The following is a 25926-nucleotide window of genomic DNA, read 5'->3' as shown; positions in this document are numbered from 1 at the left end:
CCTGCGGTGCAGTTTTCAGCTGTCGGGTACACTGCTGCTCGGTGCCAACTGCACAGTTTTCCAGCCCAAGTATGGAAACCTTTATTATCTTTTCAAAAAAATATAAAAATAATGAAAATTAATTTTAAAGATCACTTTATAACTTATTAAACCTACACATCAAAAAGGCACAAAAACCCCAAAAAACCCTCAAAATACACAAAAATTACAGCTCCCGCACATATGAGTAATCTTTTTTCGTTACCTTCATTTACCTGAAATGTGATGAATTTTTTTTCCTGTGAAATATATCACGGTACATCTCTCTGTAGTGTCATGTCACACAAGAGGTATATTTCTCTTGTATATCACAATTATCCAGACTCCGCCAGTGTCTCTCAGGCTGTAATTTTAGATATCAAGCCGAAAGAAATTTCTGCACCTTCTCCTTTTGCTTTTCTGCTTATAACTTAATATTGTATAATTATGTGGGAACATCAAAGCATCTTATATAACCCAGGTTACCATAGTGACAAACCCCAGTGATACACCAAAGAGAACCGCACTGTTGTATAGCGAGAGAGAGGGGTGCGGGGAATCTATTCTGCAAGTAGTAGGGATGAAACGGAAAGAAAGATAAACTTAGCGGCTGGCTCTGGAGACCACGGCTGGCCAGAAACTACAAAGACCCACAACGTATGGTTACAAAGGTATACAGGGCATTCAACAGGAACAGGGGCTGCTTTCACCTATATTTATTTTAGATTCTGCCCCAGGGCCTGAGACTATTCATTTTCCCTTAAAATAAAATAAAAAAAAATGGACAGTTTGTTTATTGCATAACAGGCTATGTTTATCTGCAATAAAACAAACTCACCTGCCTGTCCGCACTCTTTATTTATTAGGTTGTTTGTTTGTTAGGTTGAAAAAAAGTCCACCCAAAAGATAGGCCTGCATTGGCTTCTATAATCTATACATTTTAATGTTTATATTTTAATTGATTTTTGTATTGTTTTTTTGTAAAATTTGAATTTGTACTTAGGTTGAAAAAAGACATAAATCTATCAGGTTCAACCACTAAAGAAATAAACATATCCCAGATATAAAACCCTATAGACATAGTTGGTCCAGAGGAAGGCCAAAAAAAAAAACCCCGATACAATTTGCTTTAACAGGGGAAAAAAATTCCTTCCTGATTCCATGAGGCAATCGGATGTTCCATGGATCAACGGTCTTTGTTATCTTTACTTTAAAACTTTATTACCCAGTTATATTCTGTGCTTCTAGAAAAGCTTTTACTTAAAGCAATGGATAGTAGTTGCTGAAACTCATAATATTACACAGTATTTACATAGTGCCATCATATTACGCAGCGCTATACAAAGTCCATAGTCGTGTCATTAGCTGTCTCTCATAGGAGCTCACAATCTAATGTTCCTACCATGGCCATATGTCATTTATACAGTCTAAGGTCAAGTTGTTTTTTGGAAGAAAGCCAATTAACCTCACTAAATGATTTTGGGATGTGGGAGGAAACCAGTTCTAACACAGAGACGGGGAGAACCTACAAACTACATACAGGTAGTGCCCTGGCCGAGATTTGAACCTAGGACCTACCCCTGCAAAGGCCAGAGTGCTACCTCTAAATCACCGTGCTGCCCGTTGAAACTACTTCTTGAGTGAGCCTAGTCCACATTTTGACAGACCCTACTGTGAAGAATCCCTTCTATATGCAGAGAGGCAAAGATACTCCAGAGGCAAAGCACCCCCTTGTCCTTTGTAATCATGTACACTGAGCTGCACATGCGCATAAGTGAATGGAATCCCGTGCGCATGTAATGCCAGCCTGGTCATTCAATATGGGCAAAGATCTTCAACCTGGAAGAGACAGGGTCAAGATGTTGGGGAAGCAGTCATCTGAACAGCTTGTAAACGGCAGGTAAGTTTGCTTTACTGCAGAAGAAACATTGTCTAGTCTGCAAAAAAAGAACTTGTTAGCCTGGTATTATTAGATGTGGTTTGCCAATCTCTATTCAAAACAGAACCCACTTCTAGCATATCAACCTGTTAAAAACATAGGCGAAAGACACAATATTGCCATACCTGCCAATTTTTAGAGACGGACATTTTAAAGCTCAAGTATGTGGGCAAATGACACACTCCTGGCCATGCCCCCCTTGTGTAGACCAGGGGTGCCCAACAGGTAGATTGCGGAGCCCTGCCTTTCAAAATAATAACTCCTGTGCGCGGTAGAGTTTAGGTCCAAGTTTTTATTGTTGGTAGATCATTTTGACTTGGTCAGTTTAAAAGTAGCTTGCAAGCCAAAAAAGTGTGGGCAGCCCTGGTGTAGACTAACCCCCGCTAGCGGTAATCCCGAGTGTGACTCGGGGTGGATTTTACCAGCAAAAAACGGTAATTCCGAGTCACATTTGGGGTCGCTATTAACTAAAAAAAATCCCACGTATCTTGTTTTGTTGGTGGTCCCTGGCGTCCTGCTCGTCCCCGCAGGTCCTGGGGACACGTCCTGCTCCTCCCATCTCCAGCCGCAAAGTGCAGAGACGATCTCCGGGGTTTCCCGGTGACGTTGGTGCATGCGTCGGTGTGGGCGGGAGGATCGGCGGACAATTCAAACAATTTTGTATTGGATTCAATACAAAATAGTTGTATTGAGTCCAATACAAAGAAACATTTATATAATATATATATATATATATATATAATTATATTATATATATTATACATGCTACTGTACACTTACATTACATTTTTTTAATTTTTTTTTAACAGATTTTTGTGTTTTTTAAAATTTAACGTTTATTATTAAATTTATCAAATATCAGTGAGTTATGCCTAAGAATCACAGCCCACAAAAATAAATTTTCATGCAAAAAATTGTAACGGTTTTTGCATGGAAATACGGAGAGAATTAGAATGCTGGGGGGCTACAGTGTCTGGATCCAGTACCGCTTTGTGCTGCTTTCAGCCACTTTTTCCGGACAGAATCATACCGCCAGGGAGGTTAAAGAGAATTTAGTGGTTAGGTACGGTAAGTAGTTTACCTACCTAACCACTAAATTCTCACTATGGTATTTGTTTACTGTATTATGGCTGTAATGGCTGTATTATGTTTTTTTATTGGTATTTATTTTGAATTTTGAAACTTGCCATTAGCTGCAGCATTTCCCACCTTCGGCTTATACTCGAGTCAATCAATTTTTTCTGTTTTGGATGGAATTAGACTGCTAGGGAGGTTAAAGCCCATCTCAGGTCAAAAAAGAGACCTGTTCCCACCCACGTCTAGCATATCAACATGTTTTTTTTAAAACAAACGTGAAAGACACACTATTGCCATACCTATCAATTTTTGTATACAGGGACATTTTTTAGCTCAAGTATGTAGGCAAATGACACAATCCAGATCATGCCCCTATTGTGTAGACTATTAAAATAAATTCACCAAAAATAATAGGTTAGAACAATTGTTTTTTTTCCCTACTTTTTCTTTTTATTATCTGAACGTTTTTTCTGAAGTTTAGAAGTGGTTTGCTCTACTTTTATGAAAGTGTTATTGGAGGGGCACAGAGATCCTCAGTTAAAATTTGCTAAGCCAATTCATCTGTTTGAGCAGTGTACACCCTGCTGTTTTCTGTATAGATAGACATGTATTTTCTATTGATCATCTAAGTCAAGCCATTAGGAAACAGTGTAGATTATAGATCAGCAGCTGAAGTACATCATCAAATCAATCATCTATCCAACCTCCAACAATCACACCTGGGTGCGCAATACAGCTGAGCTTCGGCAATGCAACCTGAGACACAATGGGCCGATTTAATAAAGCTCGCCAAGGCTGGAGAGGATACACTTTCATCAGTAAAGCTGAGTGATTCAACAAACCTGGAATGGGTTTCCTAAACGTCATTTGCTATTTGTAACAAATGTTTTCAATCCTGGACCAGATCCATTCCAGGTTTCCTGGATCACCCAGCTTTACTGATGAAAGTGTATCCTCTCCACGTTTGTGGTCCAGTAATCCTAGATTTAAAACGGTTACACCTGAACCTTTAAGATGTTTTATGCAACAAAAAGATGGACTGACCTGAATTAGCTTCTATAATTTATACATTTTATTCTTTATATTTTAATTGATACATTTTTGTAAGGTTTTTTGCAAAATATGAATTTGTAGCCATTGTGTTTAGGTAACACATCATTATTGTTAGCAAGTGTTGTGATGTGGTGCATCGCTTATTGCACTGGGCTGGTATTATTGGGGTGCCTTTGCAAATAATTGGCAGTGCATTTTTTAAAGTGAAGGTCATATACAAAATAATTCAGATTGCATCCTGCAATTCCCTACAAATCATCATGAAGGCTAAAGACACATGCCAGATCATTGTCGTCAAAGATGAATGATCGTGTACAGAGGTGCCCCCATATTGCTAATGGATCTGTTGATCAATGATTGAGCAGGGAAGACCATTGTTATTTTCTATGGAGGAGACAGCAGAGTGCCGCTCACTTATTCATTCTACTGTCACTAGAAACTGTAGGGAAAGTCTGTTTCCAGCAACATTATTCTAATATGTATGCATAGCTTTAGACTGGGATGGGAAAGGTCACCAGACTGGGACAATTACATCTTTTGCTTTGCATCGTATTGTTATTTAACAGGATGATCATGTTTATAGCTGAAGAGAGATAATCATGGCACGATGGCCGGCACTACAGTCCCAGGTTGGAATCTTGCCCAGGACACTATCTGCTTGGAGTTTGTATGTTCTCTGTGGGTTTCCTCCAGGCACAGTATTTGGGTTGCTACCAAATAAATGCATTAGGGTAATTGTCACCCCCAAAATATTGTCCTATGTAATGATATTTGGTATTTATCATTGGGACATTAGATTGCGAGGCCCTTCTAGGGGACAGTGACATGATTTGGCTTCTGTACAGCGCTGCGTAATATGTTGGTGCTATTTGCATAGTAAATAATAATATTGTTGGCCTCCTTTTTTTCAGTGTCAGTCAAAGGCCTGCCAAACACAATCACGTATCCTCTGGCAAGTAAAACAGATTTTGTATGTCCCTTCCCCCTGGCCATTGCCCCTTGAAGTGAATTGCATTCAGCAGATCACCAGCAGAATGAATCCTTCACTAAACATAGAAATGTTTATTCAAATGGAACTGCTTCAGGTCTAAATCCCCACTGGTTGCAGAGTGGAACACATGTATTTTACTATGCTCTAGTTTTTATAAATGAATGCCATTGTTTTCTCTTTGACAACACTATATTACACAGTGACACAACGCGTGTGCTTGCAGGAACAATACAGTCATCGTGCATCCCCAGACACAACAATGACACATAGTGCAGAAAGCTGAATGATATCTGCGGGATTTGGAATTTTCAGCAGCATATGGTCGCTGTTACACTCAATCACTGGAGAGCAATCTGAACTTTGTGAAATGCGGCTTGTAAAAAAAATATAACATGCAGAATGGGCCAAGAAAATACTGCGGAGGAAAAGGCCTGTCTGCGTGAGATGTGACAAATGCTGCATTTCAATTTTAAACAATTCTTTTCCAAATCATGTTTTGTTTATCTCTATACAAATGTGAGATATATAATAGTAAGTTTTCATGTATATTAATACAGGCTGTTTTTTTTATTAAGGTGCACTTCAAATCTGTGCAGTCTTGCAACGCATTCATTACCACACTGTAATGCTTGCAGCAAGCATTGGTGCACTGTTGTGCCATTTATTCTAATTGAATGCACCTTGCAGGTAAATGGTGGTGCATTGTACCCCAATGCAAAACACCACATGTCCCATATGTTTTGGTGCAAATGTAAACCAAAAAAGTGAGTAGAAGAGCTATTTCAGTTTCAAGTTTGGCCCTTAACGCAACGTTGTCTAAATTTTTAATTTTGGCCCACTGTGTATTTGAATTTGACACCCCTGAGGTAAGCTGTTTAAACACAATTCCACCCCGGGAGTGGTTCAGGGTTACCGCTTTTAGTATGAATAATTCACCCCTAGCCATACTCAGCATTACCGCTAAGGAGGTTAATGTGGGGGAAACTTTGAAATATCTTTTTGGGGATAAGCCTATTGGCCAACCTGTGGCTGCGGAAATTTCAAAGCAGAAGAAGTTTCTGCAGAAGTTTGTAAACAAATGGCTATTCAACCAAGGTAAATATGGGTCCTGGGGAATATGCACCATTGGGAAAATAAAGTGACAAAAAGGATACGTGCACTTTATTTTAAAGTGCCCTTGTCCTTTAAAGGACAACTCTAAACTCAGCTAAAGCCCCTTCCCTCCCCCTACAACTTTTTACTTGAGCAGCTGTGCAGCCGTTTAAAAATGAATCAATATTTAGCAATTGTCATTTTTCTATTAGGCTTAGGGCCACTCTCCTACACCACACAGACTTGAGCAGCTGTGCAACCTTTTAAAATAACTATAATATAAATATATATACCGTATAATATTATTATAATAAAAAAACAACAACAATCCATTCTTAGGTCTGTTTAAGTGTCGTCAAAGGTTCTCTTCCCTCCCTTCTTCCTTTGGCAGATTTGGAATCTTGCATTACCACGTAATAACATGGCACTTCTCTCTGTAACATTTTTGTGCATATCCAGACCAAGGTGGAGTCTTGATGCCTTGGGCTCACAAGAAGTTAGTTGAATGACATTGGGCGTCATTCAAGAGCATCCGCAGAGTACCTTTACTTAGCTATAATTATGTAATTATTTTTTTATTCACATTCTTGATTCTGTGCCCAAGCGACAGCTGAGTCTGTTCCACTTTAAATCCATAATGCATTCAGTAAATATCAGGTGTGTGCAGGCTCAGTGATTAGAATCACTCTGTGCAGTACTTGACAAGGCAGAGTGAGTGGGAGAAGTGTGGCAAAAAGGCTCACAGACCTAAGATGAAAAACATCTCGTTCAGAAATTAAATTAAAAATAAAGACGGATGCCAAATGAAAATAAAATGAAAATGGGTGGCTGAAGATGGAGGTGAGTGTAGGAAAGTCTATCATCTATTGACTTTCACATTTAGACCTTTTACATATGCGGTGTAAAGCTGTATGGTTAGCCACCCCTGGGTGCCCCTATATGCCCCCCGGAGCAGATTTTAAAGTCCACAGCATTTGATGAACACTTTGTTGTGTGGATGCTGTGCTGTCCTGTGCACTTTAATTTGAAGACTTGTGTCAATATCCACAACCCCATTCATTACACCTTACTGTGCTTGGAATGCATTCCCTTTCAAATCAATAAAATTGGCAGGCCACTCAAAGGAAACCAAAAGCTACATGTCCTGTCCAGGAACGGCTCAGCAAACCACTCCAATTCCAATGCAAACATGTGCAAAAATCTGTCCTTGACTGTTCCCATATGGTTCAATAGGAGCCCAGCTGAAGATGCAGTAAACCACACGTCTGAAATTGGCCTAAATCTTCAATTACATTTACAGTGCATATTGTTTATATATAATATTTAGATTTATATTTTTTTCTTTTATAGATTTGATCTTCTACATTGATTCATCTTAGAATTTATACACCAAGGGGATATTATAATCCATGCATCATCCTAAGAAGTCTGCATCTGCCCCATCCATTTCACACAGCCTGTTTCCTTCACCTTATGGAAAGGTAACTTCCCCATAAAGCTTGTTTATTGCCCAATTGAAGCATGAATGTTCTCATCTGGGGAAATCAGCTTTTACAGCGTGTTTATATTCTGTATATATTGCCTGCCGTATAATACCCGCAGCCTATTATCATGTCATTGTCTTATGGAGTATATGCAACAACACTTTGTGTCCATTTCCTGGGGCTGTCATTAAAAACGTATGTACAGAAGCGTACAAAGTCTGGGTTCAGGCATTTGTAAGGCAGATTTTCATGCAACAGGGTAAAGCTTCATCTTGTGGCTTGCCATGGGCTTTTGCGTGCACTTAGCATGCTAAATGCACCTGAGTTGACATGATTTTTTTTCCTGTGGATGCAAAATACTTTGTGTTTTTGATGACATTTAGTATTGTGCATTGCTTTGGTGTGAGCTGGGTCTATCTGCGCTGAGCCCATGTTGAGCAATAGAGCCCAATGGGCATGTACTGGACTCTTATTTTAAGTAATTGCATAATTTACAACACCAGCAGTGAAACAAATCCATGTATATGTGCAGCACGGGGGCTCAGAGGTACCTCTCTGGCCTTTGCAGCGCATGGTCCCAGGTTGGAATCTCGACCAGGACACTATCTGCATGGAGTTTGCAGGCTCCCCCCGTGTTTGTGTGGGTTTCCTCTCGGTACTCTGGTTTCCTCCCACATTCCAAAAACATGCAGTTAGGTTAATTGGCTTCCCCCCAAAATTGACTTTAGACTGTGTAAAGACATATGACTATGGTAGGGACTTTAGATTGTGAGCTCCTTTGAGTGACAGCTAGTGACATGACTATGGACTTTGTACAGCACTGTATGATATGTGGGCGCTATATTAATACTGTGTAATAATAATATATAAACTGTTTGCAATGCCAAGGGTTGATTTCCAGTGTTGTTTAAAGTAAACAGAGCATCAGTCCTATTTTTTCCTTCGAAATGTATCCATTTTGACTACTTTAGGTTAACAATTCCAGTTTTTCATTATAGGGATCACAGTTGCCTGAGCAATGATTTGCCTGTGCAGTTCCTGGTTGTGTTGATACAGATCAGTCCATGTTGCAACCTTCCACTTTGACTTGTTACAATGCTCCAGTCTGATTACTGGAGGAAAGGAGACTAAGGGAATGATTCTTACACCCTTTTGTAGCTTTGGGACAAGAATACAGGTAGCTCCAACATACAAAGGACTCCTAGATATGAACGGGGCTTCCCTGCTCACTAGTGTGCAGGACGAAGGCTTCATGGGGGCAGGGGGGCGGTTTGCATGACTTGCAGAAGAAATCTTTTGCTAAACACAGCTGAGGTTGTGGGTGATCTTAGGAGCTGAGCTCTTCTGCAATCTCTTGTAACTCTTTAATGAACAAGACAAACTCTTCATTTGTTTCTTTTTGCCTATCAAAGCACAGCTTGCTCCAAAAGTTAATGCATGTCTAGGCTCCATAAAGTTTTTTGTTTTGCTTTGTTTGTGACTAACTCAGTGAGGATTTTTTACAGTAACTGACACCACACTGCCTAATAATATGTTGACACAAACATTTGTCCTAATTGCATTTAATAAAATAATGTACCTGTTCCGACTTACATACAAATTCAACTTAAGAACAAACCTACAGTCCCTATCTCATATGTAACCCGGGGACTACCTGTATTACCTTTGCTGTGTTTGGATAAAGTTAGCATGGCTTAGAATCTCTTAATTTTTGTTTTTTACTACTAGAGAGACTTCCTATTGGTTCATCTCCTACAAACACAACACAAAGTAAGAAGACATTTACCCAAAGTGAGGGAAAGTAACACCTTTGCCAATTGTCACCAGTGCAGTTGTACCCCTTTATCTCACAATGACAATGGTCAGCATAACAGAAAGTGATTGTAAATCTCCCAGGGTGGCGAATCACCCAGGGCCCCCATTTTCCCCAGGGTCCTAACTGAAAAAATGGCATAGGTGCAGAGAATTGGAAAGCTGTGCATTGATTTGGGGCCCCTACTTCTAATTGTCCTTAACCCAATTTAGTCTAGAACTATCCCTCTCCCAAATGGGGATAGTGATGCAAAATGAAAAAGAAACATAATGATGGATTGGAGATCCACTTTAGGTATGATCACAGATTGATGGATTGTTACAGTTTGCAATGAGTTATTGCACTTCCCCTTATTAAATAGGCCCATAGATGTAGGTGAATGACAATATACATTTGAGTGAGCGTACCACAGCAATTACTCAGAATGAAATAAATGACAATGATCAATTATAGTTAATGTTACATAACATGAAAACTGTTGTGATGATCGTTCTTATTTTGAAAGTTAATGTTCTATAGCTGTCATCTGCTTATACAGAATGCACTTTGCCTTAGTCAGCAGAGAGTTGGTACGCCAGCTGGGGATAGATCATACATTGAAATTCAGATTCCATTGCTGATCAGAATACAATACAGCGTTATTTGCCACTGACTCTGCAGTCCTTGTTATTGTAAATCTTTAAAAATGCCTTTTTAATGAAATTCTGGCAGCTTGCATCTGGAGGCTTGTGAATATGCATCCTATAAAATGGCTATTTTGGTGCAGGTTTGGCTTAAAGTGGAACTATGTTTACTTTTAAAAAAATTGTAACCAAGCAGGTGTTTTTGTTGTGGAATGAACATGTTATGTCCCTTCTGCAGTATAAAAACTTTATCAGTCTGGTCGACATTTAATAACATTCACCTGTTCCTGGGCACCGCCATCTTCACCTGTTGCTTCTAGGTTCTGTATCTTTGGTCATCTTGATTGGCCAGCCTGGAATGATGGAATTCCCAAACATGCCCATGGGAGTTCATCCCAGGTTCATTCCTTATTGATGTGTCTGCATAGTTCTAGATCTATCGCCACTTTGTAGGACCACAGGTATGATACCAATAACAATCGCCACAGTAAGGGAGGCAAATTCAATGTTGGCCATCCATGTAAGCGGCATTGTTCCAATTATTTGGCAGGGGTTCCCTGGGACCTGGGCATTATTTTTTAAGGCATCCATTAGGATAAAAATATTGAGAAAGGCTGTAATAGATGTTGGATAAATAAAAGCATTGACTCCAATGAAAATCCTTTAAAAATCCGGGGGTTCTTGATCTATATTTGATTGACATGTCCAACGTTGGATGGATGTTGAGAGGGTGGGAGGGGTAGGTGCTATTGTAGTGTGAATGAGAGCAGCAGAACATGATCTTTGAACAACTGACTTAGGTAAGAGCATAGAGCAGTGGTCCTCAACCTTTAAGAGCTCATGGACCACTAATCTCACGGACTCCAGATCGTGCATGCACAGGGAGTTTTGTGTCACTTAAAGGGGAAGAAACTTCCCCCAGAGTGATGTCATGATGCCAAAACTCGCCCACTCTCCCATTGCAGGCCTGACCCTTTGGTCTGGAGACACAACCTGCCCACTTCCATGAGCCTGGGATGCGTACAGCAGACGTGGTCTGCGGCTCTGGCCGGTGTGCTGCCTTAGGCGGGGTCTTTGCCAACCAATAGCCAATATAAGTGCTCCCCACTAAACTATGATTACACAGTTGTGGCTATTATTGTAAAAAAAATATTGGGGAGCACTTATTTTGACTGCTGGATGTCAGGGATGGAAGAGCCCCAGGCAATCAACATTCAGCTTCCCCAGAATTTAATACAGTAGGCATGTAGATATAATAAACAGCGGTAGGTGCTACTATTGGCAATCCCTGCCAATATTACAGATCTATATATGTAAAGCCCCCATTAGATTATATGCAAAATACATGCTAATTAATGCAAATTGCACTGACTTGAAACCAAGCCAATCTAACTCTGTAAGTATAAAGTTTGATTGGCTCAGTTCCAAGCTGTTGCAATTTGCGTAACATTTGCATGTGATTTGCATAAAAATAAGCTTCTCCATCCCATTGACTATCTCCAGTTCCCATCATGAATCAATCAGTCTTCTGCTGACAACTGATCTATACTGTGGTGTACGGTGTTAATCCATATACAGTTGTGTACCTGGTCATGCACTAATCAAGCTGAGTATGGCCAGCTTTAGTCCTCACAATTCCTACCCCACCTCAAATGAGGGCACTTTGAAATCCTTTCATTAAAAACAGTTGGACAGCCACCGTGGATGCTTCATCTTTCCTCACTTTCAAACCAACATGTTAGATTTGAAGCAAAGAGAATGCACTGAGCAGATTGCTGCATTTTGTCATGTTGTTGTCTAAAGCCTGTGGGGGCTTATGCTTGGAAACTTAAAAGAAAAACCATAATGGCGGTTATGAACGAAATGACACCCTCCAAACTGCTGACAAGTGACCAAGCTGCATTGTTAAACTTCCCTGGAGAAAAGTATGTCACCCACCTAGCAGGATTACAAATCTATTTAATGCAGCCTTTTTCAACCTTTTTAAAATGGGGGGACCCTTTAAATAACTTTCAGGTCTTTAGAGAATTCTGATATAATGTCCACAGCTCACAGTACATTATTTATGGCCTCTTACATTGCTGGCCATTGGGAAGAATGTCACCCTTACAGATAGCCAAAAAAATAATTGGTGTCACTTAAACTGAACTGAGAGGCGCAAATTACTCATTGCTTAAAGGACCCTTAGCATCCGCTGGAGGAACCCTGGTTGAGAAACTCTGCTTTACCCTCCTCCCCCCCAGCGTTAATCCAAGTGTGACTTGGGGTGGATTTTACCTGCAAAAAATGGTAATCCCGAGTCGCAATCGGAGTCCCCTAAAACTTAAAAACCTACTTAACTTGCTCCATTGGCATCCTGCCAGTCCCCGCAGGTCCTGGGGACACATCCTTCCTCTTCGATCTTCAGCCGGCGACTGCAGAGACGATTTCTGGGGTTTCCCAGGTGACGTTGGTGCATGCATCGGTGCTGGCGGGAGGATCGGAAAAATTATAGCCTATAATGTAAAATAAATTTCCATCCAAAAAAAGTAACGCTTTTTGCATAGAAGTACGGATAAAATTAGAACGCTAGGAGGTTAATGGGTAAAAAAAGTGTCCCATTTGTATATTTTTACCTGATTATCTAATGCATGTCAAAAGCTATCGCAAGCTTTCCATTGTTTTTTTATTTCTGCAAAAAAATCGTTTTACCTTTTCTTAAGTGTAAAAAGTGCACAGAGGTTTCCTATTCAGAAAAGAAAGACAGTAAATTTGTTTCAAATTATGTCACTATGATTTTGTCTTCATTCTACAAGAAGATAATCATCTCATTTAAACTGTTGCCTTGTGCCGGAATGTCAGACAGGCAGCAGAATCCCCACAATAGATCAAAAGACAATGAAACTCAGCTAAGCAAATGACAGCCTATTTCTTTAAGTGGTGTTTGCTATGCACACTTTGCTGAATGTTAAGTACTAAGTTCATATTTCAAAGACAGAATATAGATACTTTAATCATGTGCTGAAAAAAGTAAAAACTTTAAAAGACTAAAGGCTCGATGTTCAGTTAGAATGTGCAACTGACATGAGCAATCCCAAATGCATAGTGCAATAATGTACTATATCTATGGTTGTCAGAAATTATGCTGATAGAGCTGATGGCAAATGCCGAGCATAACCTATAAATACAGGAGAAGGGTAGCCATTGCCATTCAGTACTCCACCAAGTTAAATTGCAGTCCAAAAATGGACAACGGGTGCAGAAATCTGGAACAATATTGTGAGTCCTCTCATACATATCCACTCCAGGAACCTTTAACCACCTTCAGTTCCTTCCAAAAGAAAGCACACCAGCTAGACAGTGGGGTAAACTGAAATGTACATGCGGAGTTGCTTTTAAATGATGAATTCAAAACCCTTAAAAATAATAAATCCTATGATAATATTTTGCCAAAGGTTCCAGGCTAGCCGTAAGTGCTACAGTCTATATCCATCAAGGTCTAATTAGTTCATGGAGCAAAGCTTTTGTTCTGTACTTGTTTAGTATGACATGCCAAGAATGGGTACTGGTTGCCCATGCGCATCTACAAGACAATTTGGGAATAGCCTAGGGCCCAGTAGATGTCTATTGGGTGCAGCTACAGCCTGTAATAAACTAGGAGGCAAGGCAAATGACCAAAGTTATAAATCTGCATGTCACTTCAAAAATAAGAATGGTCTTGTAGGCAATTATTGTCTGATGTAGTGGGCCAAGCCAGAGGAGTCAAAAAAAGGGGGCTTCTCTTATTAATAGTAATCATAGGGATAGGGAGATAAAGCTGCTTGCTTGCCTAGAGCACCATTCCACTATAATCTGTCTTTCCACCATTTCTTTAAATTATTTTGCATGTGATTGTTAAAGCCGGAAGGGCCCTATCTGCAGCTCATGTTTTGTTAAAGTGACATTGGGGTTATGTAGTAATTTAAACTGCAAATAGTGATGTTTAATGAGCCAGCTTGTGCCTTGCCCTGAAAATGGCCTTGTGAGTTTGCAGGTAACAATTACATCTGTGATAAGCTTTCCAATGACCTAATGGCAGCCGGTACCCACCGTGAGCGGTTTGTATTGTGGCATATATGTTCCGACAAGGGTCACTCTAATTAAAACTCAGATCTGCATTTTTACCCTGATATCTTTCCACAATCTCAATCGTCTGATAAATGCTAGAAAAAGGGACTGCAAGCAATCGCCAAGGTGGCAAGATACAGTTTGCATGACGGGAATAAAAATGGAGCGTTTTTTCTCCGAGCTGTGCTGCTCATGCAAAAACCAGCGTATTAAATTAGAGGAGCAAGTTCTGAGCACAAAAGTGTTTCCGTACTGCTTCAAAATGCTGCTAGCAGATGTGATCTGTGTTCTGTCAAAAAGCTCTCGGCCTCCGTATGTTTGATCCCAGGCTGGGAGGCAAATCTGACTTTTCCATAAGCGACTGCCGCAAAGCATTAAAGCAGACCTACGGGCAAGTTTAGAAAAAAAAGGAGTTACTGGTTATGTTCTCAATTATAAATCAGGATAATTTTATTAATAGGATGCATGAAAGATTTTATGTCTTTAGGAAACACTAAGCTGAGTTTTTGAAGGACGGGTATTGATATAGATAGCAAAATGTGTGCATGTGAAGAGGGTATTGTTATTGTATTATGCTTTCTAAATGCATTCTTCCCTGCGCTGAAATATCCATGTGTTTTCATGCATTTTTCAACAGCCATGCACTGCGTTACCATCAATAAAATCTATAGCAGCCATGCATAAACCATTGCAGTGTATGGCAAAGCATCACACAGATGCATTTTTCACCACTTCAAACAATCCAATGCACCTACTTGTTGATGTGCAATAAAAAAATTGCATTAAATGTATAAATGCTCAATGATTTTTAAAGTAGAACTTCTGTTTTTTGAAGGTGTACCTACTTTTCTATGGCACCATGATGCCATAGACTAGTGTACCCTCTGATCCCCCAGCATTCTTGTATATATGTGTGTGTGTGTGTGTGTGTGTGTGTGTGTGTATGTATATATATATATATATATATATATATATATATATATATATATATTATTATATATAATTTTTTTTTCTCTCCTTCTGTTCACATTTTGATCACATTATGCCTTTAGGTCCTTTATGCAGAGAGCAGATTTGTATTGTAGGCCAATTAAGATATGGTGACTTACCTTCTCCAGGTTTGTCCATGACAGCCTAGGCTCACTGGAAATGGGTTATTATGGAATGGAAAAGTTATGCTAGTTGCTAGAAGAGTATTGCTACAGTTTTTATTTATTTATTTTTTTTAAATTTGCTTTACATATTGCTAAATATACTAAACTAGTAAATGAATAGCTAAACTGAGCCAATTTCCCCCTCACATTGCTTTAATCCTATCATGGGAACATGGCATACTAAAGGTAAGGGGTGGGGAGCTGTACTAATACACAAAGCTTTCTGCTATTACTTTGGCAGTAATTGTGATTTCTATTTCAATGTTTTTTTTTATTAAACATTTACAATATTAAACAGAGAATACAACATTTGTAAAGGCAATAAACAGAATAAAAATATAATAAAGAACCAAACAAACAAAATTCTCTTTTACACCCCAATTTGAACAGTAATTCAAGCAGTATAAAGGTGAGACTTCTGATAACAATATGGTTCACCTAAAAGAAAAGCTGCTTAAATCTACCAATAAAAAGGAAATAATGGAATAAAGCATCTATGAGCCTCATATGAGGAAAGGTTTTGGAGAAAAGAACTAAGTCAGAGAGGTCGGGACGCAGAAGAATGAGCGGGGGAAAGAATAAGAAAGGCATAGCAGGAAATTCAATTGCAGAAAAGGGCGAGAGAAAAGGGCAAGGCATGAACCTTTAAATCCAGTGTAACCACCAGTTAAAGCAGACCTAAACTCAAACCTTTGCTTTACATAAAGTAGACAACCGTTTAATATAAAGTAGAAGCCATGGAACATTGGGAGGACACAAGGTAGCCTTACTGGCCCAGAGAGATAAGAAGGCAAACAGGGCAGGGTATGGTGGGGTCTCCGTCCACATTATTGCCCTAACTGAAATGGAGGAACAGGAGAGGGCCCCCAGCTCTGTCCACTGGGGTCGCAGGTTGTGGGAGTGTGCATTGGCGCTAACTAACCAATGGGAGGCAGAGATAGAGGTGAAAATTGGTGGCTCCCAAACCACTTTTCCAACAAAGCATTGTCTTTAGTATTCTGTGGTCCTCGTTTCCCCAGAAATAATTTAGGATCTTTCTCTAAAGAACCACAAGGGCTTTCAGGGGGGTTGGAATAAGCAGAGTGTGAAAAAATGGAGAAGCATAGGGAGAACAATAAATGCGAGAGCTTCAATCTGTTCAAACCAGGACAGCCGAGAAACTGATCATCGCTCAAGATGCCCATACATTTGGCACCTCCAGGTGCCAACACATCTTTTCCAGTTTTGTTGGGGGCCCAGAAAATCTAGATTAAAGGAGCTACTTTCAGGTCCTGGTGGCAGTTAAACGAAACAGTTGGCTTACTTTACCGATGAAATTTTTCCACCTTTTTTGATTTCATTGTCCACCGTTGGACAAGCAGGTTGGCAGACCTTGCCAGAAAAAGCATTGTCTTCGAATGAAAGAACCCATATTAATGAGCATCACTGGGCAATAGCAGCTAGTCAGATGGTCTGCAGAGCTGAGATATGGATTGCAAAACCCTCTCATGCTTTGCGGATCATGGAGCTTGCAAGCTCCAATAAGGTTGTAGCTTCCTTTTATATTGTTTTGTGGATGTTAATCCACATATATATCCAAAGCTTGTCATCCAATAACCCAACACACCATAGAAATCTGTCCTACGCAGCAATTAATTCTTTTTTTTTTTTTCTTTTTTATGCAGTTTTCTTTGAAACCAAATCTTAACAATGGGGCCTCCAAGAAGAATTAAAAAAGTGCAATTATAAAAGGAAAGCAACAAAAGAGAAGAAGGTAATTACGCTCAGTGGTGATAAATTGAACCAACAGTTGGGAAATAAAAAGCAAAGCTAGTTTCAAGAGGAGAAATCCATAAAGCCATGTAATAAGTGCATCTCAGCATATGTGTATTATATCGCAAAGCCACACCGTAACAATATTATCCTGAAAACCGGTGTAATGAGGCAGCCTGAATGGGAGGGGATGGTGCTTTTGTTCTCGACCATGGGAAGATAATTCGTTTTTGCTACTTTAAAATTTTATTAAAAATTTTAGCCAAAATATTGCACTTTTGTTGAAAATGCATTAAAATTATTAGGGAAGGCTAAACTACAATGTTTTTTATTATTGTTGGGTGTACCCTGGGCTTTTTTTTTCTTTCTAAAAGCGGGGAAGATTCAACTATGGAGTTCAACTATGTTGGACTTATTTTTGTGCACAAAAAATGGCTATATATCGCTCTAGTTAATGCTTACAGTAATCCCTAGTGCTAGAGATGTGCACAGGGACAGAATCGCCACCCAATCCCCTCGTATCACCCTTTATGTTAGGTTCATCCCCCGTCCACAGGGATGGGGTGCAATGACCCATATGAAGGTCCTTGGCCCAACCCAATCCTGACTGGGATATATCCACCTGCACTCAGGTGCAAGGGGAGAGAATTGATCAGCAGGAGGCTGAGGGAGAGCCAGAGTGGATTCCAGGCTGAGGGAGAGCCAGAGTGGATTCCAGGCTGAGGGAGAGCCAGAGTGGATTCCAGGCTGAGGGAGAGCCAGAGTGGATTCCAAGCAAGCCAGTGGCCAAACAGTACTATGAAACTGTAAATGGAACAGTATTGATATAGTGAATGTGTTAGTAGGAGAGGGCACCTAAGTGAGGTAGCCAGATGCCCAGCTGGGCTATTGTTTATTGTTTTGTTGTGCTGGAGAGTGCGCTGTAACACTTGCCTAAACAAAAAAAAAACTGCTGTTTTTTTGGACTTTTGGGGTTTGCTGCCTCTAATCTGCCTTGTAAGCATCCCGTTACCATAAGCAATCCCCCTGTGCTATGCCAAACTGGGTCCTTCCTAGTGGGGTGACTACTCACATAGGCAGAACTTTTTTTTCACAGTTTTATTATAAATTCCAACAGAAGAGACAAGGTAAGGGCAGCAGAGCATCACGGAACACTTGCTTGCAGTAATATGGATTCCCCGTTACAATTGGTATTTGCAAACAGATCCATTAAGGGACAAATTCTTTATAGTGGAGTGACGTTTACCCTTCAGTCCCAATCCTCAATTCAGAGCTCCTGCCAGATCCTGTCCATAGGGAAATGGCTTCAAGTATCGGAGGCCTTTGGAGTTATTTGCCCTCAATTCTCATTCAGCATTTCATGTCTCCTTTCCCCAGCTATTTAAACATTTAAAAGCTTCTTCCCCTAACAAAGTACCAAAAATCCATGGCCTGAAAGATGCTGCAAAAGGCAATGAGTTGTTGGAGTCTATACCTGAACAGGTACCACCTATGCAGCAACAGCAAACCAACCAACCCTCACCACACTACAACTAATTAGAAACTTCTAAATGTAACCCACAAATATTTAAAATAACCCTACAGCACAAAAGGCTGTATTAATAAATGGGGATGCATGGAAATTCTGTCTAGATGCACCATTATTGCTTAGCCCTAACCTTGGGAGTTGGCATTGGATCCACATCCCACTGCCATCATGGCAATCCCATTGCTTAAAAAAATTTGGCTTGGTTCATTGAGGGGCAGCACCAGAGAAAAGGTGAATTTTGCATCCAGAGCTGAATTTATTTCCTGATACACTGGGCAAAATTTCTATTTTTTCAAAACCTAGAGTTTAAATTTAATGATTTAAGAATTGATTTGTTCTGTGTGATGATAATCTCTGTAAAGCACATTACAGACTTAAAAACTGTTTGCTTTAAAACCACCGGTTCACTTTAAACCTTGCATAGTACTTTCTCCTCTCTTGTATCAATTAGTCAACGCATACCCAACAGACATGACGAGTGTTAGAATCAGGCTTCGTACTTCTTGTTTCCATCTCATAACCTCATTATTGCTGAAAAGTCTCCCACCTTCACTGTTCTCTGCATACAAGATCTCAGCCTCGGGTGCCATCTCTAAATGTAATTCTGAAAGATCTTTTTGCACACCACTAATTTTCTGCTTCCAGACCCAACGTCTCCTCTCTCCATTCATCTCAGAGAGTACAGTCAATCTCCGAGGATTAATTGTAGTTTCAAAGAATGACTTGAAGTTACAGAAATGACTTGAATTTTCATGGTTCTTTTTGGCTTTCTGGTCTTTGTGTCGTTATAAAAGAAATGTAACTCCAAAGAGGACGTCTGATAATGTGGCAAAGTGCCCTGGTGAATGTGACACCTTGCTGTTATCTCAAACAATCATGGCTTTTCTTTTTTTTAATTCTTTTACCTGACAGCAAATACGTCTGATTTGTCAAAGTATTTCTTTTTGTAACAATCTGCATATTTAGTGTTAAACTATTGTAACTTTAAAGAGACTCGGGGGTGTTGCTAGGATTGTTAAAGATCTGGGACAATCTTGGATGACATGCACCATTGGGAATAGTGGATGTGGTTAAGCATTCCGTATGGTGGTAGTGGCCTAAAGAGTAAAGGGAATATAAAATTGGAACATTCAGCTTAAGACTTTCATGTCTTTGGCATACGTATCCAATACATTTAATGCTCTCAGTTAAAAATGGGTGCCTAAGGGCCATGATTGACCAACACCAGACCAAATTTAGACCTAATTACTGTACATACACATATCCCTTATTACAAGCTGGAACTGAAGCTCCTATGCCCCTTATTTAATTACCATAGTTAAACATTTATGTAGCAGTCAGGATAGGAGTGAAGGAAATTACATTTTAGGTGTCCGCTCTGAGTATGCGGGGGCTGATAACGTCACAATCAAGATGGCGACACCTAACAGTCTTGGGGCTTTCAGATGTCTACAAGGGAGGCTTTTATAGGTAAATTACCTGCATATTATGCACATATTATTTTATGGTTAGATAGTGAAGTGAATTACAAAATATACAGTATGACTTACATTGTACACAGGTCTGTATTTCTTACAAAGCCATAGATTTGCCATGGCCATTAGTAGTGGCATTTATACAGTTTTCATGCCTGGAATTATAAAATACATAAAAGTGTTTAGCATTGGGCTGTTCTGCCATCAACCATTATGACTCCCACCAGTAACCGTTTACTATCTTTATGACTGCCCAAGATAACTGACCTTGGGGAGAAAAAAAATTACAAAACCAGCCCCGATTGTGCATCAATCATATATACAAATTGTGAAGCACTACATAGTCCTCATGGCTATACTATGTAATGTGCAGCCTGCAGCTGTCTTGGGTATGCCTTGTGCAGATAAATTATTGTAGAGCCCCCTGGTCTGTGTGTAAGCGTTACTGGTCTGTGGTAAGCGCCCCTTCGTACATTAGTGCTTTCCACTGAGGTGAATGATGCTATTAGGTCGGGAGCAATTTGCCCCATGGTGCCTGCTATACAGTGCTAGTCTTTGCTTTTATGAGTTATTAGTAGTTGACACTTTTATTACTTCAGTGAGGAAGAGGGTATCCTTCCCTGTTCTCAGACCAATTACTTTAGTTTGCTATTTTATATTTGCTATAGGTTTACTTTAGGCAATCCATATTTTTGCTGAATACTTTTCTGGTGACAATAGCCGTATTTAGCTTTCATCTTTGTACTTTGCTCTTTTGTGTTCCATTTTTTACTGTATGAACATTAGGAATCAGAGAGAATGCCTCAAACAGGATTCCCAGGGCTGCAAGACTGAATGCAGCCCTGAGAATCCACTGTGATCCCAGGGCACTACCGTGTTTCCCCGATGATAAGGCAGGGCCATCAAATAAGACAGCCCCCCCTTTTTAGGTAAAAATGAAAAAAACTGTGTACTGTAGTCTTCTTCATGGGTAAATAAGGCATCCCCCTGAAAATAAGCCCTAGAGCATATTTTGGCCTTCAAAAAAAAATAAGACAGTGTCTTATCATCGGGGAAACAGGGTAGAGGTTAAAAAGCTTTCCTCAGCCAGAGAGCACTAGAGGTTTTGCATGGGGAGACTTGTCCCCATTTAACCTCTAGTGCCAAGGATTGCACACTGAGATGATCAATGAATGCAGCCACAGCTGCATTCATTGATCAGCACAGCCCGCAATGGTTTTTTTTTTTTTTTTATCTCGTTTGGCGAATTTACACCGGCCCTTCTGGCTTACAATTTCGGTAAGCGGGAACAGCCGAGTTCGCTGCAAGATCAAGTTTTAAAAACTTGCTGGCTCAAGATCAAGTTTTAAAAACTTGCTGGCTCATCCCTAAATGACATATTAGATGGAGAACTCTCCAGTGACCCAATGTTTATGGTTATCTGCCTCCTGGGGCTGTTCACTTCAAGTTGCTCTTTAGCTAACAAAAATTACCCAATGATTTCCAAAGTGCACTGAAAATCCATATAAGCCCTCTGCCATCAGAAGCCCTGACTAGGTTTTGAGGAGAGGTAGGCTGCAGAGCCCGATATATAGAAAGGATTTATTTATCATTTTATGTAACAAATAGGGTAACAAAGGCAGCTCAGCACTCGATAACTCCGCATTAAATGTAAAAGGCCTCATATACCAGAACTTGGAGGTGGTGGGAGAGGCAGCAGGGAGAGCTGACCTGACTGTGCTACAATGCAAGGCGCATGCTCAGTGAGATGCTTCTCCATTCAGTGGCCAGTCATGGGCATGGAGTGAGGAAGAGACTTATGTAATATCAAAACCGCAACAGAAAAAGGTCAGGTCCCCTTCTTTGCAGGACAGGCCTGTTTGGAAAAGCTATGTAAATCTTAGAATCCGATTGCCAGGAATACAAATCATTTGGCAGGTAAAACCGCTTTCATATATGTATTTTATCTACGCGTTTAGCTGTTTGCTCGCAGTTTAGCTTTAATAACCTTTCACTGTACCGTATATTACTCTGTGTACATTTGCAGTCGGTGTCTGCCACAGCCTGCTCTGTGCTGGATAATAAGGAGATACGTGTCCAATTACCGCAGAATATATCCCGCTTTATTTATACCTCTGCCTGCGCTGTCACTGATGGGTGCTCAAGGAAAATGCATCTTTCTTGTTAGGATTTATAGGTCCACCATGCACCCGTACATTATTTAGTGATGAAGATGGTTTGCAGGGTGAGAATACAGAACCGCAAAACATTTATATGGTTTTCATCAAAGCTTTTGCAGAAAAGGAATTTTATAACCTATTACCGCAAGTTTCTCAGCCACAGATATGAGGATGCAGCCTAAAGTGAGCCTAACATCAGATCTATTTTTCATGTTAAGTGCAACATGCTAAGTAATGTGTATGAGGAAAGCTTACAGATATTTATTATCTGTCAGAGAGATCACAGAACTCTCCATTGCAATGCCTTTATCTTTGTATCTGATCTTTGTTTTCCACAAAATGGCACCATCTTGGCTGTCTGGGCTGAGATACTAGCTTGGAGGTGGTGCTGGATTGGGCAGGACCGGGCCGGGTGGTGCTGGATTGAGCAGGACGGGCCCGGGTGGTGCTGGATTGGGCAGGACGGGCCCGGGTGATGCTAGATTGGGCAGGACCGGCCCGGGGGGTGCTGGATTGGGCAGGACCGGCCCGGGCGGTGCTGGATTGGGCAGGACCGGCCCGGGCGGTGCTGGATTGGGCAGGACCGGCGCGGGCGGTGTTGGATTGGGCAGGACCGGCCCAGGGCAGGAGCAGTTCAACACTGTAGACCTATGTTGTGCAGGCAATACAGTATTCCTTAACACAGATTTTTAAAATGCTGGAAAAGGTCAGCAGCACTGAGAAGCAAAAAAGAGATTTAAAAAAGTGAAAACGGTACAGGTAAAAGTGGCAACTGTTTATGGTACACTGACGATTTGCAAACCAAATATCTTCCAGTTTTAGGTTTACATTCACTTTAATTTGCCTTTTTTGGACAAATCTTTGCATAATGTATGTTTATTTCATTTCACTACTCATGTTTTCTTGAGTTGTCACAACCTCTAGGTGTCACTGTTGTAGTTTGTGTATCTCTGTTGACAGCAAAACACAGCAGGTGATAAATGGCATATTTTTTCTTTTCAATAATGGAAGAGCGCTATTATTCCAACATACATAATACATATAAGTAAAATGCTAAACCTGACCAGAGATTTTAGTCACTTTTGATCAACAATTATCAAACATACGATCAAGTGTGTGCATATGACAGCACAACACAAGTTTGATCGTTTGCCAAAGTTAATTTGGTCAAGCTGAGCTATATATTGGCAGCTACTAATCTTCTTGAGAAAAACTAATTTACATCACAAAAAACTACAGCAGTTTTATTGAATCTTTTCAGGTTGGATTGAGGCAAATTCCTTTCCATTTTCTTGTGGTTAACTGGAATTCCCATTTTTTGTCTTCAACTGCTTTTGTGTGTGGGCCCCTTATGTTGGTGGTTAGAGTGGCCATTTCGCTGATTGTCATTGTGTTGGTGGTCAGTGTTTCCCCTTCATTGGTAGTCACTGTTCACTCATTTTGATATTTCCTACTTCATTGGTAGTTTGTGTTTCTTTTTTGTTGGTTAATAGTGTTTCTCCTACATTGGTGGTCACTGTTTTTCTTTTATTAGTAGTCTATATATAGTCTTCCATTGGTAGTGAGTGTTTCCCCTTTGTTGGTGGCCGGTGTTTCCCCTTTGTTGGTGGCCGGTGTTTCCGTTTCATTGGTGGCCGGTGTTTCCCGTTTCATTGGTGGCCGGTGTTTCCCATTTCATTGGTGGCTATTGATACCTCTTAGGTTGGTGTCCAATATGTCCCCTTGAGGTACTGTGTTCCCTTATAGTAGTGATCACTTTCCTTGATGGTCAGCCTCTTAGGTCTCCAGTTGAGTTACACTGGGCTGGTATGACGTAGGCAGTGTTGGGCAGAATATCCTTCCACCTGATGCTTACTTCATGGCAGGATCACCAGCTGGTATTCTAATGAAAGAGGCAGGTTTGAAATAATAAAAAATCAAAACTTTTAACTAATTTGAAATGCATGTCAAGTTTAAAACTTTTAGTAAGTTGCTGCACATGGGCTCCTTAGGTTTTCTATGCTGTTTGATGTACATTTCTCACTTTGCAATTTTTCAAAAATGCTAAAAATGAGAACTTTTCCTTTTACCCTGGCATTACTTTATCAAGGGTGATACACTTACCCACTTACATTACAATGCAACAATGACGTAAGTCCCGCTGTGCGCCTTGAAGCCGCTGTACCTGCCAGCCTTTTCATCTAATAAGGAAGAGTGAATATTCCACTTACATGAATGCCGAAAAATAAAACCTGCTGTAAGCAAGCACGTTTGTGTGAAACGCGTCAGGACTTTATTACCATCCTGCTGTGATGCCTCTTTGAAAATATACCATGTTCAAGCAGAACTCTTGGATTCTGTTGTTGTATTAAACGTTAATAGGAGGAGGGAATGGAACTTGGAGATGAGGGAATAATGTCATTGGAGTGACACTTGGCAATTCTCCTTGCCTATTGGTCCAGCCAGAGACTCCAACAGCAGTCACACTAAAAATGTTTTTTTTTTATATTAGTTTTATCTCTGTAAATTTAATATTTTATAATTTGGGTTTACATCATCTACTTATCACGCCTCATTGACTTATTTGAGCAGATGCACTTAAAACTTCATCTTTTTTGTAACCTTTTAATAATAAAGAATCAAATCTACGGTCCACTGGATTCTAATGGTGTTAAGAAGTCGTACCGGTGCAACTAAAACTGTGCAATGCTTAAATTGCATGAGCTGAATGGTAAAAAGCGATAAAGCCAGCAGTCCGTGGTCTCCCTGGGAATCTCTGAATTGCGTTGGGGTGTCACCTATGATAAATGTCAGAAAAATGAATACTGAACCATATAATTTTCACTGAAAGGGTAACACCATGATGTTTATCTGTTATTACAACCTATCTTTTTTATCACCTTTCCCAACTGTGTAATTCTGCTGATGGATCCACATCAATTAGTGGAAGGTTTGCCTATCTCAATATATTTGATGGTGTACCATTTTTTTATATTCCCTTATAATCAATTGTTTTCCCTAAAGTGTGGATTGAAATTGATGAATGGGTATATAATGGTTCTTCTTCCTCCCACTTACAGATTTCTTTTGCTTGGTTGGGTATTTTGCTCTTTTTAATACAAACACGTACAGTATATCACAGCATGAATTTCTGGACTGGCTTATAATTACTGTTATAATTAACTTGGTGGTCGATATCCGGTACATCATAAAATAGTTGTGGAAATTTTAGCAATGTATAGCTTTGGAACAGAAAGCTGACCTGATATTAGATTTATTCTTTTATGTTAAGTGCATGCTACATATTGTTCTTATGTATAAATATAACAAGTTTGAATGTATTTCCTCTTACAGAGATCATAGTGTTCCCCTGTGCTTTTATTTCCAGAAGAAACACGCCATCTTTGTTCAGGCAAAATGGTCTGGGCTGTCAAATTTTTGGGACATGGAGGGCTAAAATTTCCTTGGCTTTGATGTTGTGTGGGGGTGGGGGGGGGGTGCTGGGGATCGGGCTTGCAGACCATACTGAGCGCAGGGATCGGGCTCGCACACCATACTGAGCGCAGGGATCGGGCTCGCACACCATACTGAGCACAGGGATCGGGCTTGCACACCGTACTGAGCGCAGGGGTCGGGCTCGCACACCGTACTGAGCGCAGGGGTCGGGCTCGCACACCGTACTGAGCGCAGGGGTCGGGCTCGC

General features: G+C 40.3%; 1 long non-coding RNA gene across 1 annotated transcript in view; it reads left to right on the top strand.

Moving 5' to 3' along the window:
- The first annotated feature begins 6910 nt into the window (after window positions 1-6910).
- LOC140338096 (uncharacterized) overlaps window positions 6911-25926 on the top strand; it is a 56755-nt gene continuing 37739 nt past the window's right edge. Inside the window, exons 1-3 of the long non-coding RNA XR_011922180.1 lie at window positions 6911-7010; window positions 7521-7651; window positions 16995-17083. This is a non-coding gene — a long non-coding RNA (uncharacterized lncRNA). The remainder of the gene's footprint in view (window positions 7011-7520; window positions 7652-16994; window positions 17084-25926) is intronic.

Source organism: Pyxicephalus adspersus, chromosome 9 (genome assembly GCF_032062135.1).
Source record: "Pyxicephalus adspersus chromosome 9, UCB_Pads_2.0, whole genome shotgun sequence".
Taxonomy (NCBI): domain Eukaryota; kingdom Metazoa; phylum Chordata; class Amphibia; order Anura; family Pyxicephalidae; genus Pyxicephalus; species Pyxicephalus adspersus.
Note: the sequence above shows the minus strand (reverse complement) of the source record. Positions and strands in the feature narration are given on the sequence as shown.